Raw genomic sequence first — 15,797 nt, forward strand, 5'->3', positions numbered from 1 at the left:
GGTCTCCTCTTAAGGTGGCCATACACTGGGCGATTTGCTATTAGATCAACCAACAGATAGATTCCTTTCTGATCGAATCTGATCAGAGAGGGATCGTATGGCTGCCTTTACTGCAAACAGAATGTGAATTGATTTCAGCATGAAACCGATCACAATCTGTGAAGCTGCCGCTGCCCCCCTGCATACATTACCTGATCCGGCCGGCACGAGACCCCAGGTCTCTGCTGTCTTCTTCTTCGTTGGGTTCCGGACCGGCTGGCTTCACTTCACGACCGGGCAAGTTTAAACAGTACAGGGCGCTCTACTGTTTAAACTTCCTGCCGGGACAGGAAGTTCAGTGAAGCCTGCCGGACTCGGTGCCCAGTGGAGAAGAAGACAGCGGAGACCGGGGGACTCGCGCCGGCCGGAGCAGGTAATGTATTGCCGCTGTATTGTGTCGGTCGTCGGGCATTCGAACGCCGCTATCAACGCACTCCCGACCCGATGGCGATCAAGCAAAATCTTCCTCACGGACGGATCAATGGGAATCGATGGGAACGATTGATTTCAAACAGAAATTGTAACGACTGTGGAATTCTCTCCGTGATCAGCGCACAAGATGTGCGCTGACACTGCAGAAATCCTCCACAAGCGTGTAATTTGAGGGAACCCAGCAAAAGGTGCAATGTACCTGTAGAGGGAAATTCCTGTCGGCAGAGGGAGCTGTGGAGTGCAGAGGAAAAGCTCCTCTACCCTGCCACACACGCCAGACAGGAATTGTACGAAGGGAAGAAACGCAGGGCAAGACAGCCCCGAAAGAGAGAGATCAAAGCGACAGAGGGTATGCGCGTCCACCAAACCAGTCACCACCCTGCGAGGATGAACACACAACCACGAAGACAAAGCGAGAAGGCAATCGACAGAGATGGCGATTGCTAACAGCGACACAAGACCGAACAAGCACAGATGAGGAATGTATGTATGTCCACCAATCCAGCCGCCAACCTGCGACGGTGGACACACAACAGAATAAACCAAATGAGAACGCAATCGCAAGAGAAGCGATTGCGGAAGGGAATAGTGAGTGCCATGTTGGGGCTGGGTGCAAGTACTGTGCCATGTGGGTGTGAGTACTGGGTGCCAGCTATAGGGTGAAGGGGTGCAGGTACTGGGTGTCATGTGGCTGTTTGATGCAAGTTCTAAGTGCCATATTGATGCCGGATGTGAGTATTGGATGCAGAGTGCTTGGTGCAAGTACTGGGTGCTTGGTGCAAGTACTGGGTGCTTGCTATAGTGGGGGTTACTAGTTGAGTGTAATGTGGGTGCTGGATATTGGTGGGATTGCTGTGGGTGCAGGGGGTGGGAGATCACTGTGGGTACTGCTATGAATAGCATAGTTGCTGCTAGGGGAGGTAGAGGTCAGTGTGGTTGATGGGGGGTAGGGTAGGTCACTGTGGGTGCTGTGGAAGGTAGAGGTCAGCATGGGTGCTGGAGGAAAGGGAGGTCGCTGTGGGTCTTTTGGGGGAGATCACTGTGGGTCTCGGGAGGTAGAGGTCAGTATGGGTTCAGGGGGTGGGAGGTCACTATGGGTGCTGCTATGAATGGCATAGTTGCTGCTAAGGGAGGTAGAGGTCAGTGTGGATGCTGGGTGAAGGGTAGGCCATTATGGGTGCTGTGGAAGGAAGAGATCAGTATGGGTGCTGGAGGAAGGGAAGGTCACTGTGGGTCCCGGGAGAAGTCAGTGTGGTTACTGGAGGAGGGAGTGGATACTGGATGTTGGGAGAGGCCACTGCGGGCGCTGGCAATGGGAGAGGTCACTGTAGGTGCTGCTTTTGGGATGGGACGTCCCTGTGGGTGCTGCAGGGTACAGAAGGGTAGCCACTGGGGGAGGGAAAAATCACTGTGGGTGCTGGGGGAGGGATAGGTCAGTGTGGGTGCTGGGGTAGGCAGGATCACTGCTAAAGGTGGGGAGGGAGAGGTCACTGTGGGTGCTGAGGGAGGGAGAGGTTACTGTGGGTGCTGGGGGAGGGAGGGGTCACTGTGGGTGCTAGGTGGAGGGAGAGGTCACTGTGGATGCTAGATGGAGGGAAAGGTCACTGTGGGTGCTAGATGGAGGGAAAGGTCACTGTGGGTGCTAGGTGAAGGGAGATGTCACTATGGGTGCTGGGGGAGGTAGAGGTCAGTATGGGTCCTAGGTGGAGGGAGAGGTCACTGTGAGTGCTAGGGGAGGGAGTGGTCACTGGGTACTAGGTGGAGGGAGAGGTCGCTATGGGTGCTGGGGGAGGTACAGGTCAGTATGGGTCCTAGGTGGAGGGAGAGGTCAGTATGCCACACTAGGAATTCTGTCTGGGCCTCTTCACTTGAAAGTGCCCCAGGTGGGGGAGGAGCTTCCCGCGGGTGGGCGGGGCTTATCGCGGTTGGGGGCAGAGCTTATTTTGCACGCGAGAGGGGCCTTTTTTTGAAGATTTTAAAAAAGGGGGGGTGCCTGGGCACCCAGAGCACCCCCCTGTGCACGTGCCTGCTCACTACTCACACCTGCACACCGCCTTCACATGGCACCCACTATCTGCACTCACATAACTAGTACTAGCACCTAAAGTACCTGCACTCAGAACCCACATGACACACAATGCCCACCCATAGCTAGCACCCAGTGCAGGCATGGCGCCAAGTATTTGCACCTATGTGATACCCAGTACCTGCACCCAACACCCACATGCTTCATCTGCAGTAGTTCCAGTTGCACTAAGCCTCCACTTGGTGCCCAGCACAAACACCAAGCACTCACAATATGACATCCAGTACTTGCACCCAGAACTCACAAGGGACTGAGTACCTGCAATCAACACCTACATGATGGTTGATACACACCCATACAGCCAGAATCCACATGACGCCCTGTGCCAGCACCCAGAACCCACATGGCACCCAGCATCTGCCTTTAGCACCCACATGACAACTAATACCCCACTAGCCAGCACCCATCATCCATATGTCACAATGTACTCACTCTCAGTACCCACTTGGCACTCAGCATTTGCACCTAAGACCCACATACCCCCATAATCAACACCCACATGGCACAGTACTCACACGTCACCAAGTTCCAAAGCCATTATAGTACCCATCCTTGGTCTGAACCCGTATGAGACTCAGTACTCTCCCATGGCACACATCCAGACCACACATGGCACTCCTTACTCACATGGATCCCTGTACCAATTAGCAATCACATGGCACCCACTATTGTTTATCACCATCTGCTACTCATTCAGCATCCAATACTGCATAGCACCCACTGCAAATAAACACCCAATACAAACTGGACCTTGGTACCCAAAGCAGCTTGACACAGACTTTACTTTGGCATCTCAGCACCCACTGCAACTTAGCACACAGTGAACCTTTGCATCTTACCATCCACTGCATCTGGGCACCCACTGCACCTTGGCACTTACTGCAGTTTTGCATCTACTAATGCTTAGCAACCACTGCATATTGGTAACCACTTATTTGCCTAAAAAGAGGATTGAGTGCTGATCAAGAGGGACAGAGGTCCCAGTAATGAAAGGTGAGTCTGTGCCTCCACTGTGGGCTCCACTGTGCCCACTCTAACCCACTAACAGTGGGCACCTATCACTGCTGATTTGAGGGTGGTAGCACCAAAAGAGTTGGTTGGAAGGAGACGCAAAGTCTGCCTGATACTGCTATAAAGGTGTGTGTGTGTGGGGGGAGGGGGTGTGTGGGGGGGGGGGTCTGGGGGGTATGTGGGGGAAGGCATTGCCAGGCCCCTTTTTTAAATTTGAGCACCCCCCACTTAACCTCCCTAGCGGTATGGACAGAAATGTCCGTTCAAAAAAACATGCTGTGAACAGTATAAACATGCATACACATCAATACTCTCCTGCACTGTATACTAGACCCTTGCTTGACACATTTTGGCAAGTTACAGGGAAAAAAAAGTTTTAAAAATAAATTTTATCACTGTTTGCACAGAAATCCTGGGGAAATTGAACGCTGGGAAGGTTAAAGACCCTCTGCACGGCCCTGATTAGAGGCAACCTTAAAGGTATTGTCAGGCAAAAAAAAAAAATAGTTTCACTTACCTGGGGCTTCTACTAGCCCCATGCAGCTATCCTGTGCCCTCATAGTCACTCACTGCTGCTTCAGTCCCCCACCGCCAGCTAGTGCAATGCAAAACATTTTTAGTGTTGCACCGCTAACACTAAAAATGTATGTGTTAATGTTCCTGCACCAGCGGGAATGTGTAAAAATGTATGCAATGCGGCCCACCGACCGCGAGGTCTGTAAAAACAAAACTAGCTGGCGGCTGGGGACTGGAGCAGCAGTGAGTGACTACGAGGGCACAGGATGGCTGCATGGGGCTGGTAGAAGCCCCAGGTAAGTGAAATTCATTTTTTTTTTGCCTGACGATTCCTAAAGTAAAGATCATGCTGTCAGAGTGGGGTATAGAGACTGAAGGAAGGTAAGAGATCTGCCAGGCATTACACCTATACATGTTAAACTGTTTATTATCTGCATTCATAATCCCAATTGTACAATTCCCGTGGTGAATTGGAATATGTATGTGTGTAATGCATGTTCATCATTAAAATATCTGTAAGATAAAGCTATTATTTGTAGACATGCTTGTTTTTTGCATTGTACCAGAAATATGAAATGTGCTTGCAAGCATAAAATCATAACCCTGCTGTTATTTCTTATAATGTACTCTTCCTGCTCAGCTGGTGCTTTCCCATTTTTGTCTTTTATGTATGCGTTTTTCTCTTGAACGTTTTAGATTTCTTTATCAGATTGACACAGTGCATGAGACGACACTGCAATCTGAGAGAATAGATTTAAGAATTTTCTGATTGACTTATTCTATGTATAAAAGGAACAGTCAACCTGGAGGAATTGTATAATGAAAGGAACTTAGTGAGCAACACAGAGATTATGTCAGAACCTGATAAAAGTCTTGGGTGTGTGTTGCGCACTTTACAGAAAGAAAATGCTCTGTAGTTCTATCCACAAGGCTTGTAAAATTAAATTATATATCAGCACTGGTCATCAGCCAATCAGATGCTGTGCTTCATACAATATAGGGTATTCCCACTGGTCTATTATAAGCCTTCCAATAATGGAAGTTTTAAGGAACAATCTGTTTTATTGAAAGTAAAGAATGCTTTACCTTGATCTCATCCTTTCACAAATTCCAAGTGTCTGTGCTCAAGTGTACTTTAAAACATTGATAGTGAGAATGGAAGGGGGGTGAGATGATGATAATCCAGCACCTTTTAAAATGCATTTCCTATTTGTGTGGCTTGCCATATCATTCATGTGTTAATAGTACTCTGGTATTTTTAAACAATATTTATTTCTGTGTAGCAACGTACTACAGAAAAAAAAATAAAGCACAAACAAGAAATAAATACATAGATCATTAAGAACATAATCACATTAAGCATATTAGTTTTGTTTTAATTATACATGAATTAAAATCCAATTTGTTACTGATTGAAAGTTGATAAAATTAGATGATGTCAATCTCGTGCATTTTTTTTTATAACTTTTATATTCTGAATTCATTCATCTAATTTTCACATTCTTTTACTACAAGAATATAAACAACCGGAAGAACATATTTTGTTGCATGTATAAGTTACCTTTAAAATAAATGCGTTTTGTGTGATTAATTTTTTTTGTAGAAAGAGTAGAAAAAAATGATCTAAACCTCATGATTTCTGATGTTAGGATGATAAAATAGTCTCTGCATGGGATGGCTTTTAAGATGCAAGTAGCCACAACAGGGGTTAATGTGTTGCCAGGCAGAGTAGGGCTGATCACGCCACATTGCGTTGTAATTGAATGAAGAATAACTGCCCGGCTTTCCAATGAAGTAAGTGGTCTGATAAGAGGAGAACTGGAATGCATATTAAGCTCATGCACTAGCATTGAAGATGTATAAAATCAATTATCAAGACTCAAGCAAACACATTACAAAATGTATGGGTTGATATGTCAAAATATAGTAGATAAGAGAGTGTAGATTTAAGAAAGTGAAGTGTGTATGATACAGACACTATCCCCTCCCATGTTCTCCCAAACAATGCTATAAAACCATCTACATTTTGAAAAAGTAGGAATCATTTATGCTTCAGGACATAGCTCACATGTTTCACAAGTATGCTGGTATCTTACACTCTCTATGCTCTACTGTTTCTCTATTATAGCTGTGTGCACGTGTTCCTATTTACTGGAAGATAGTTGGAAAAGCATTCAAGCTTTGGCTTACTAAACCCTCTCATAATAAACTATTCATGTATTTTCCATTGTTGTGACTGTGCCTGCCTGCTCATTGCTGCCTTTTAACACATAAGCATTCAATGTTTGAACCACAGGATAGTGCAGTTATTTCAATTAATCATTCCAGGCAATAACATATGTCCTAAAGTGTTTCTTTTGTTTGTTTTCTACGTGAATATTGGGCTTATTTAGACTGTTTGCCCCATTTTTTAATTTCTACATTTGCCAGTTATAACATAATTGATCAACTTATACAAACAGATATTGGAAATACTAAATAGGAACTGGACCATATTTTGCCATGATTCCTAGGTATTTTATATACTTTGTTTGAATGGCTAAAAGGCACAGTTTTTTTTCTTTCTACAGTATATTTATTTATTTATTATATTTTTAAAGTATGTGTCCAAACTCTGTTGTTGAAGTAATTTTTCCCAACTGTAACTTTTTGAAACAGTTCTTGACATTTGTCCTGTTTGTGATAAGCATTTTGCTTTTGAAGGGGAAAAAAAAACCTGTGGTAGAGAAGTGGTTACGTTTCCTTTGGGGAAAGGGTAGGGTTAAACTCAGAAGTGCACTATTACAAACCCCATTTAATCTAGAAGGTATTGCATTCCCTGTATTTCAAAAATTCTATCTAGCATCACAACTTCAACACATTTCAGCCTGGTTCACAGTTCCCTCTTCTACAAATGTTGAACCTCTTGGCTACCTTCAGGGTCCTGTTCTGGAGAGCACTGGACACCCTGAGATGCTTTGTCCCACGGGACAAGAGACAACACTATCCTAATGCAGGCCTCCCAGGTATGGAAATGTATTATTAAAATGTGTAGAGATAAAGGCATAGAAAAACACACCCCTTTATGGAATAAGCTCAATCTTCCCAAATTTCAGACTATACCTGATCCCTCATTTTGGATCTCTAAAGGTGTGATCCTTCTCGGGAACATTGTATCAAATGGCCAGATTGCCCATTTTTCTACACTAGCAACCACCTACCACATCCCTCCCAATTAAGAATTCCGATACTACTGGCAACTAAGGCATGCCTTCTGCTAACAATTTCCTGCAACACCTATTGTATTGTACAGCTCTCCTATCATAGAGATGCTTAAAAATGGCCCTATTAGACAAGTGATCGGTGAGCTGTATAAGACTCTACTTGACTATGGTGCAGAGGAACTTACTACCCCATCTCGATAGTAGGGTTGCATGCGGACTAGACATATCGGATGATAACTGGGATGATGCCCTATTTGCTCCAAAAAAGGTCTTCCCATGTGTCTGGGAACGAATTACTCAGATTTATATCCTACACCAGGCTTACCTAACTCCTAAACAAGTATACAAATACAATCCCCAAATATCAGACTCATGACCAAAATGTCAAGCTACCTTACCCTCCTTCTTCCATCTCATCTGGGAGTGCCCGGTAGAGATGTAGCGAACGGTTCGCCGGCGAACGGTTCCAAGCGAACTTAGGGGGTTCGCGTTTGCCTGCACCAGGCGAACTTTTGCGGAAGTTCGATTCGCCCCATAATGCACTATGAGGGTCAACTTTGACCCTCTGCATCACAGTCAGCAGGCACATTGTAGCCATTCAGGCTACACTAAGCCCTCTAGCCCCACCCCCCCTTATATAAGGCAGGGTCCAGCGGCCATTAGCCTCACTCGTGTGCCTGCTAGAGAGAGGAAAGGGACAGTTGCTGCAGACTTTTTCTCCTAGGGACAGATTAGTTAGGTTCTAGGCTGCTTTGCTTGCTCCTGTCCTGATTATTATTGCTTTTAAAGCACCCAGCAACAGCTCTTTTCAGAGCTCATCCTGTACATTTTTTTTTCTGTGTGTCAAACTGACACTTTTGTTGCATGCACAGCCTTGCTAATTGATATTGTGTGTGCCACTGCCAGCAGCCCAGCACATTCAGTGACTACCTGTGTGTGTGACAGGGAGCTGCACATTGTACTACCCACTACTGCATATACCCCAGTACCTGTTGTGTTTACTTAACCCACCTCATCACTGCATATACCTAGCTTTGTGTTGAGTGAACCCAGCTCACTGCATCTAACTACCCAGTACCTGTTGTGTTTACGTAACCCACCTCATCACTGCATATACCTAGCGTTGTGTTGAGTGAACCCAGCTCACTGCATCTAACTACCTGTTGTGTTGAGTGAGAACCCACCTCACTGCATCTTAAGTACCTTTACTGTTCAGTGAACCCAGCTCACTGCATCTAACTACCCAGTACCTGTTGTGTTTACTTAACCCACCTCATCACTGCATATACCTAGTGTTGTGTTGAGTGAACCCAGCTCACTGCATCTAACTACCTGTTGTGTTGAGTGAGAACCCACCTGGCCACCTCACTGCATCTAACTACCTGTTGTGTTGAGTGAGAACCCACCTCACTGCATCTTAAGTACCTTTACTGTTCAGTGAACCCAGCTGACTACATCATCTAACTACCTGTTGTGTTGAGTGAACCCAGCTCATTGCATCTAACTACCTGTTGTGTTGAGTGAGAACCCACCTCACTGCATCTTAAGTAGAGATGTAGCGAACGGTTCGCCGGCGAACGGTTCCAGGCGAACTTTGGGGGTTCGCGGTCGCCTGCACCAGGCGAACTTTTGCGGAAGTTCGATTCGCCCCATAGACTTTAATGGCTGCCGACTTTAATGGTTAATAGCAAAGTCCCCTTACATAGTAGAAACACCAAAATTGTTGGGAATGTTAAGTGAAATAGTGGGAACAAGAGGAATTTTTTTTTTTTTCAAAAAGACCTTATACTTTTTGAGAAAATCAATTTTAAAGTTTCAAAGCAAAATGAGCCGATTCATAAAAAAAAGAACCGATTAATTAAAAAGAACCGGATGATTCAAGAACTGTTAGTATAGCAGAGAATGCGTCCTGAGCAGGACGTGAAGCTGCCGGCTCGCTGCTGTCTCTCCCCACCTGCCTGCACCTGTCACCCTCACCTAGCCTGGCACCCAGCGCACCCATGGGTGCCAGGCTAGGTGAGAGTGACAGGTGAGGAGGTGGGGAGAGACAGCAGGAGCCGGCAGCTAAAAGGAGGCATTCTCTGCTATGTGGGAGGCGTCGGAGATCTTCAATCAACTTAATTGAAGATCGCAACATAAGAGGATACAGTTCGTTGGTTCGTTTACCGTGGATATTGGCGTGGGAATTTTTTTTTAAAGGTACAGGTAAGTATTTATGGTAATTTAGAATAATAAAATACTTTTCTCGTGGTTGTGTTTTTATTTCACTTAACCCTTTGTGGAAATGGGTAAAGGGTACTTTGTACCCCTATACTCATTTCTCCTGGGAGGGGGGTGGGCATTTGGGGTCCCCTTCTTAAAGGGGACTCCCAGATGCCACCATGAACCCCCCCCCCAGGGAGTCGTCGCCCCCACCTCCTCCTGGGGAACCGGAGGTGGGGAAGAGCCCCTTGTCCATGGATTGGACAAGGGCTCCGGGGGGGGAGGGAAGGCTTGGCTGCCCCTCCCCCCCGGAGCCCCCCATACCATGGACCATGCGGGCTGGTATAGCTCAGGGTGCGAAGCCCCAGTCGGCCGGGGCTCCGCATTCTGGCTATCCCAGCCTGCATGGGGGACAAGGGGTTACAGAGGCTCGAGAGCCGGGACCCCACGTCATTTTTTTTCATTTATTTCCCACACTCAGCACATAAAAATAATAATATATATATATATATATATATATATATATATATATATATATATATATATATATATATATATATATATATATGTATATACACATTTAATTTTTTTTAAAGGACTTTACGAGGCCACAAGTATGAAAAAAGTTAAATACCATTTCATAATCCAGATCCATGGAGGACGCCATCTGCGCCCCCCGTTCATTCCGCCATGGCACCCGCAGTAATACCGGCCCCGGGCGGGTCCCGACCCCTCCAAACGGGTCGGGTTCTCATTCCTCCCTCAATATGGCCGCCACAGATTGCCGCGGCTGCGCAGTCCGCAAAGATGCGATTGCGGCTGCGCAGCTCTAGGTCCTCCTCCCGATGCGTCCGATGTATGCACACATATTGATGACGCGGCAGGAGGAGGCCCTAGAGCTGCGCAGGTGCAATCGCGTCTGTGCGGACTGCGCAGCCGCGGCAATCTGTGGCGGCCATATTGAGTGGGGAATAAGAACCCGACCTGTTCGGAGGGGTCGGGAGTTGGGACCCGACCGGGGCCGGTATTACTGCGGGAGCCATGGGGGAATGAACGGGAGGGCGCGGTTGGCGTCCTCCATGGATCTGGATTATGAAAAGGTATTTAACTTTTTCACATTTGTGGCCTCGGAAGTCCTTTAAATATTGTTTCCTGCTATCTTTTTAACATATCCTGCAAATTTGGTGTTGCTAGGATGTAAGGGGCCTTTGCTATTAACTGCTAAAGTCGGCGGGTGATGATAACCAACCAGAATTATAGGGGTACAAAAGTGCTGAATTCTGCCATAGGCTTCCATTAGGCTCCCTATTTCACTTTCAAAAATCTCAAATCTTTTCAAAGGGCAATTGCTCAGCAGTGGCAAATTTTCTAGCATTGTAGGAACTGTTAGGGGGATCATAACTGGTGAGTTCCGGGCCCCTAGGCCGAAGAGGTCATAGCCTAGGGTCACAAAAACCTGTTTATTTGGGCAATTTCAATGGTAGTGATGCTGACGTACATAAATCGCAGCCATGGCCGTTAGCAACGTCTGAATTTCATGAAATGTCTCATGCAGGTAGAAGACATATTGTTAGACTTGGATTCCAAAGATGGGGTCCCTACATCTCTGCAAACCAGAGTTACAGGGGTGCAAAAGTAGTAAAATCCCCCATAGGCTTTCATTGGCTCCCTATTTCACTTTCCAAAATCTCACACCTTTTCAAAGGGCAATTGCTCAGCAGTGGCAAATTTTCTTGCATTGTAGGAACTGTTAGGGGGATCATAACTGGTGAGTTTCGGGCCCCTAGGCCGAAGAGGTCATAGCCTAGGGTCACAAAAACCTGTTTATTTGGGCAATTACAATGGTGGCGAGTCTGACATACATAAATTGCAGCCATGGCCGTTAGCAACGTCTGAATCTCACGAAATGTCTCATGCAGGTAAAAGACATATTGTTAGACTTGGGCTCCAAATATGGGTTCCATACATCTCTGCAAACCAGAGTTACAGGGGTCTAAAATTGGTAAAATCCCCCATAGGCTTTCATTGGCTCCCTATTTCACTTTCAAAAATCTCACATCTTTTCAAAGGGCAATTGCTCAGCAGTGGCAAATTTTCTTGCATTGTAGGAACTGTTAGGGGGATCATAACTGGTGAGTTTCGGGCCCCTAGGCCGAAGAGGTCATAGCCTAGGGTCACAAAAACCTGTTTATTTGGGCAATTACAATGGTGGCGAGTCTGACGTACATAAATCGCAGCCATGGCCGTTAGCAACGTCTGAATCACACGAAATGTCTCATGCAGGTAAAAGACATATTGTTAGACTTGGGCTCCAAATATGGGTTCCATACATCTCTGCAAACCAGAGTTACAGGGGTCTAAAATTGGTAAAATCCCCCTTAGGCTTTCATTGTCTCCCTATTTCACTTTCCAAAATCTCACATCTTTTCAAAGGGCAATTGATCAGCAGTGGCAAATTTTAGAGCATTGTAGGGACCCTTAGGGGGAACATTACTGGTGAGTTTCGGGCCCCTAGGCTGAAGAGGTCATAGCTTAGGGTCACAAAAACCTGTTTATTTGGGCAATTTCAATGGTGGCAATTCTGAGGTACATAAATCGCAGCCATGGCCATTAGCAACGTCTGAACCTCACGAAATGTCTCATGCAGGTAGAAGACATATTGTTAGACTTGGGCTCCAAAGATGGGTTCCATACATCTCTGCAAACCAGAGTTACAGGGGTCTAAAATTGGTAACATCCCCCATAGGCTTTCATTGGGCCTCCTATTTACAGTTCCAAAATCTCACATCTTTTCAAATGGCAATTGCTCAGCAGTGGCAAATTTTCTAGCATTGTAGGAACTATTAGGGGGATCATAACTGGTGAGTTTCGGGCCCCTAGGCCGAAGAGGTCATAGCCTAGGGTCACAAAAACCTGTTTATTTGGGCAATTACAATGGTGGCGAGTCTGACGTGCATACATTGCAGCCATGGTCATTAGCAACGTCTGAATCTCACGAAATGTCTCATGCAGGTAGAAGACATATTGTTAGACTTGGACTCCAAAGATGGGTTCCATACATCTCTGCAAACCAGAGTTACAGGGGTGCAAAAGTAGTAAAATCCCCCATAGGCTTTCATTGGCTCCCTATTTCACTTTCCAAAATCTCACATCTTTTCAAAGGGCAATTGCTCAGCAGTGGCAAATTTTCTAGCATTGTAGGGACCCTTAGGGGGAACATGACTGGTGAGTTTCGGGCCCCTAGGCCGAAGAGGTCATAGCCTAGGGTCACAAAAACCTGTTTATTTGGGCAATTTCAATGGTGGTGAGTCTGACATACATAAATCGCAGCAATGGCCGTTAGCAAAGTCTGAATCTCACGAAATGTCTCATGCAGATAGAAGACATATTGTTAGACTTGGGCTCCAAAGATGGGTTCCCTACATATCTGCAAACCAGAGTTGCAGGGCTCCAAAATTGGTAAAATCCCCCATAGGCTTTCATTGGGCCTCCTATTTACCGTTCCAAAATCTCACACCATTTCAAAGGGCAATGCCTCAGCAGTGGCAAAACTCCCCAGTCATGATCCCCCTAAGAGTCCCTACAATGCTAGAAAATTTGGTACTGCTGAGCCATTGCCCTTTGAAAAGATGTGAGATTTTGGAAAGTGAAATAGGGAGCCAATGAAAGCCTATGGGGGATTTTACTACTTTTGCACCCCTGTAACTCTGGTTTGCAGAGATGTAGGGGCCCCATCTTTGGAATCCAAGTCTAACAATATGTCTTCTACCTGCATGAGACATTTTTGAAATTCAGACGTTGCTAACGGCCATGGCTGCGATTTATGTACCTCAGAATTGCCACCATTGAAATTGCCCAAATAAACAGGTTTTTGTGACCCTAGGCTATGACCTCTTCGGCCTAGGGGCCCGAAAACTCACCAGTCATGTTCCCCCTAAGGGTCCCTACAATGCTAGAAAATTTGCCACTGCTGAGCAATTGCCCTTTGAAAAGATGTGAGATTTTGGAACTGTAAATAGGAGGCCCAATGAAAGCCTATGAGGGATTTTACCAATTTTAGACCCCTGTAACTCTGGTTTGCAGAGATGTATGGAACCCATCTTTGGAGTCCAAGTCTAACAATATGTCTTCTACCTGCATGAGACATTTTGTGAGATTCAGACGTTGCTAACGGCCATGGCTGCGATTTATGTACGTCAGACTCGCCACCATTGAAATTGCCCAAATAAACAGGTTTTTGTGACCCTAGGCTATGACCTCTTTGGCCTAGGGGCCCGAAACTCACCAGTTATGATCCCCCTAAGAGTCCCTACAATGCTAGAAAATTTGCCCCTGCTGAGCAATTGTCCTTTGAAAAAATGTGAGATTTTGGAAAGTGAAATAGGGAGCCAATGAAAGCCTATGGGGGATTTTACCAATTTTGGACCCCTGTAACTCTGGTTTGCAGAGATATATGGAACCCATCTTTGGAGTCCAAGTCTAACAATATGTCTTCTACCTGCATGAGACATTTCGTGAGATTCAGACGTTGCTAACGGCCATGGCTGCGATTCATGTACGTCAGACTCGCCACCATTGAAATTGCCCAAATAAACAGGTTTTTGTGACCCTAGGCTATGACCTCTTTGGCCTAGGGGCCCGAAACTCACCAGTTATGATCCCCCTAACAGTTCCTACAATGCTAGAAAATTTGCCACTGCTGAGCAATTGCCCTTTGAAAAGATGTGAGATTTTGGAACTGTAAATTGGAGGCCCAATGAAAGCCTATGGGGGATTTTACCAATTTTAGACCCCTGTAACTCTGGTTTGCAGAGAAGTATGGAACCCATCTTTGGAGTCCAAGTCTAACAATATGTCTACTACCTGCATGAGACATTTCGTGAGATTCAGACGTTGCTAACGGCCATGGCTGCGATTAATGTACGCCAAGATCTCCTCCATTGACATTGCCCAAATAAACAGGTTTTTGTGACCCTAGGCTATGACCTCTTTGGCCTAGGTGCCCGAAACTCACCAGTTATGATCCCCCTGAGAGTCCCTACAATGCTAGAAAATTTGCCCCTGCTGAGCAATTGCCCTTTGAAAAGGTGTGAGATTTTGGAAAGTGAAATAGGGAGACAATGAAAGCCTATGGGGGATTTTACTACTTTTGCACCCCTGTAACTCTGGTTTGCAGAGATGTAGGGACCCCATCTTTGGAATCCAAGTCTAACAGTATGTCTTCTACCTCCATGAGACATTTCGTGAAATTCAGACGTTGCTAACGGCCATGGCTGCGATTTATGTACACCAAGATCTCCTCCATTGAAATTGCCCAAATAAACAGGTTTTTGCGACCCTAGGCTATGACCTCTTTGGCCTAGGGGCCCGAAACTCACCAGTTATGATCCCCCTAACAGTTCCTACAATGCTAGAAAATTTGCCCCTGCTGAGCAATTGCCCTTTGAAAAGGTGTGAGATTTTGGAAAGTGAAATAGGGAGCCAATGAAAGCCTTGGGGATTTTACTACTTTTGCACCCCTGTAACTCTGGTTTGCAGAGATGTAGGGACCCCATCTATGGAATCCAAGTCTAACAATATGTCTTCTACCTGCATGAGACATTTCGTGAAATTCAGACGTTGCTAACGGCCATGGCTGCGATTAATGTATGCCAGGATCTCCTCCATTGAAATTGCCCAAATAAACAGGTTTTTGTGACCCTAGGCTATGACCTCTTCGGCCTAGGGGCCCGAAACTCACCAGTTATGATCCCCCTAAGAGTCCCTACAATGCTCGAAAATTTTCCCCTGCTGAGCCATTGCCCTTTGAAAAGGTGTGAGATTTTTGAAAGTGAAATAGGGAGCCTAATGGAAGCCTATGGCAGAATTTAGCACTTTTGTACCCCTATAATTCTGATTGGTTATCATCATCACCCGCCGACTTTAGCAGTTAATAGCAAAGGCCCCTTACATCCTAGCAACACCAAATTTGCAGGATATGTTAAAAAGATAGCGGGAAACAATATTTAAAGGACTTCCGAGGCCACAAATGTGAAAAAAGTTAAATACCTTTTCATAATCCAGATCCATGGAAGACGCCATCCGCGCCCTCCCGTTCATTCCCCCATGGCTCCCGCAGTAATACCGGCCCCGGTCGGGTCCCGACCCCTCCGAACAGGTCGGGTTCTCATTCCCTCCCTCAATATGGCCGCCACAGATTGCCGCGGCTGCGCAGTCTGCACAGACGCGATTGCACCTACGCAGCTCTAGGGCCTCCTCCTGCCGCATCATCAATATGCGTGCATACATCGGACGCATCGGGAGGAGGA

This window comes from Hyperolius riggenbachi, chromosome 7 (genome assembly GCF_040937935.1).
Source record: "Hyperolius riggenbachi isolate aHypRig1 chromosome 7, aHypRig1.pri, whole genome shotgun sequence".
Lineage (NCBI taxonomy): Eukaryota > Metazoa > Chordata > Amphibia > Anura > Hyperoliidae > Hyperolius > Hyperolius riggenbachi.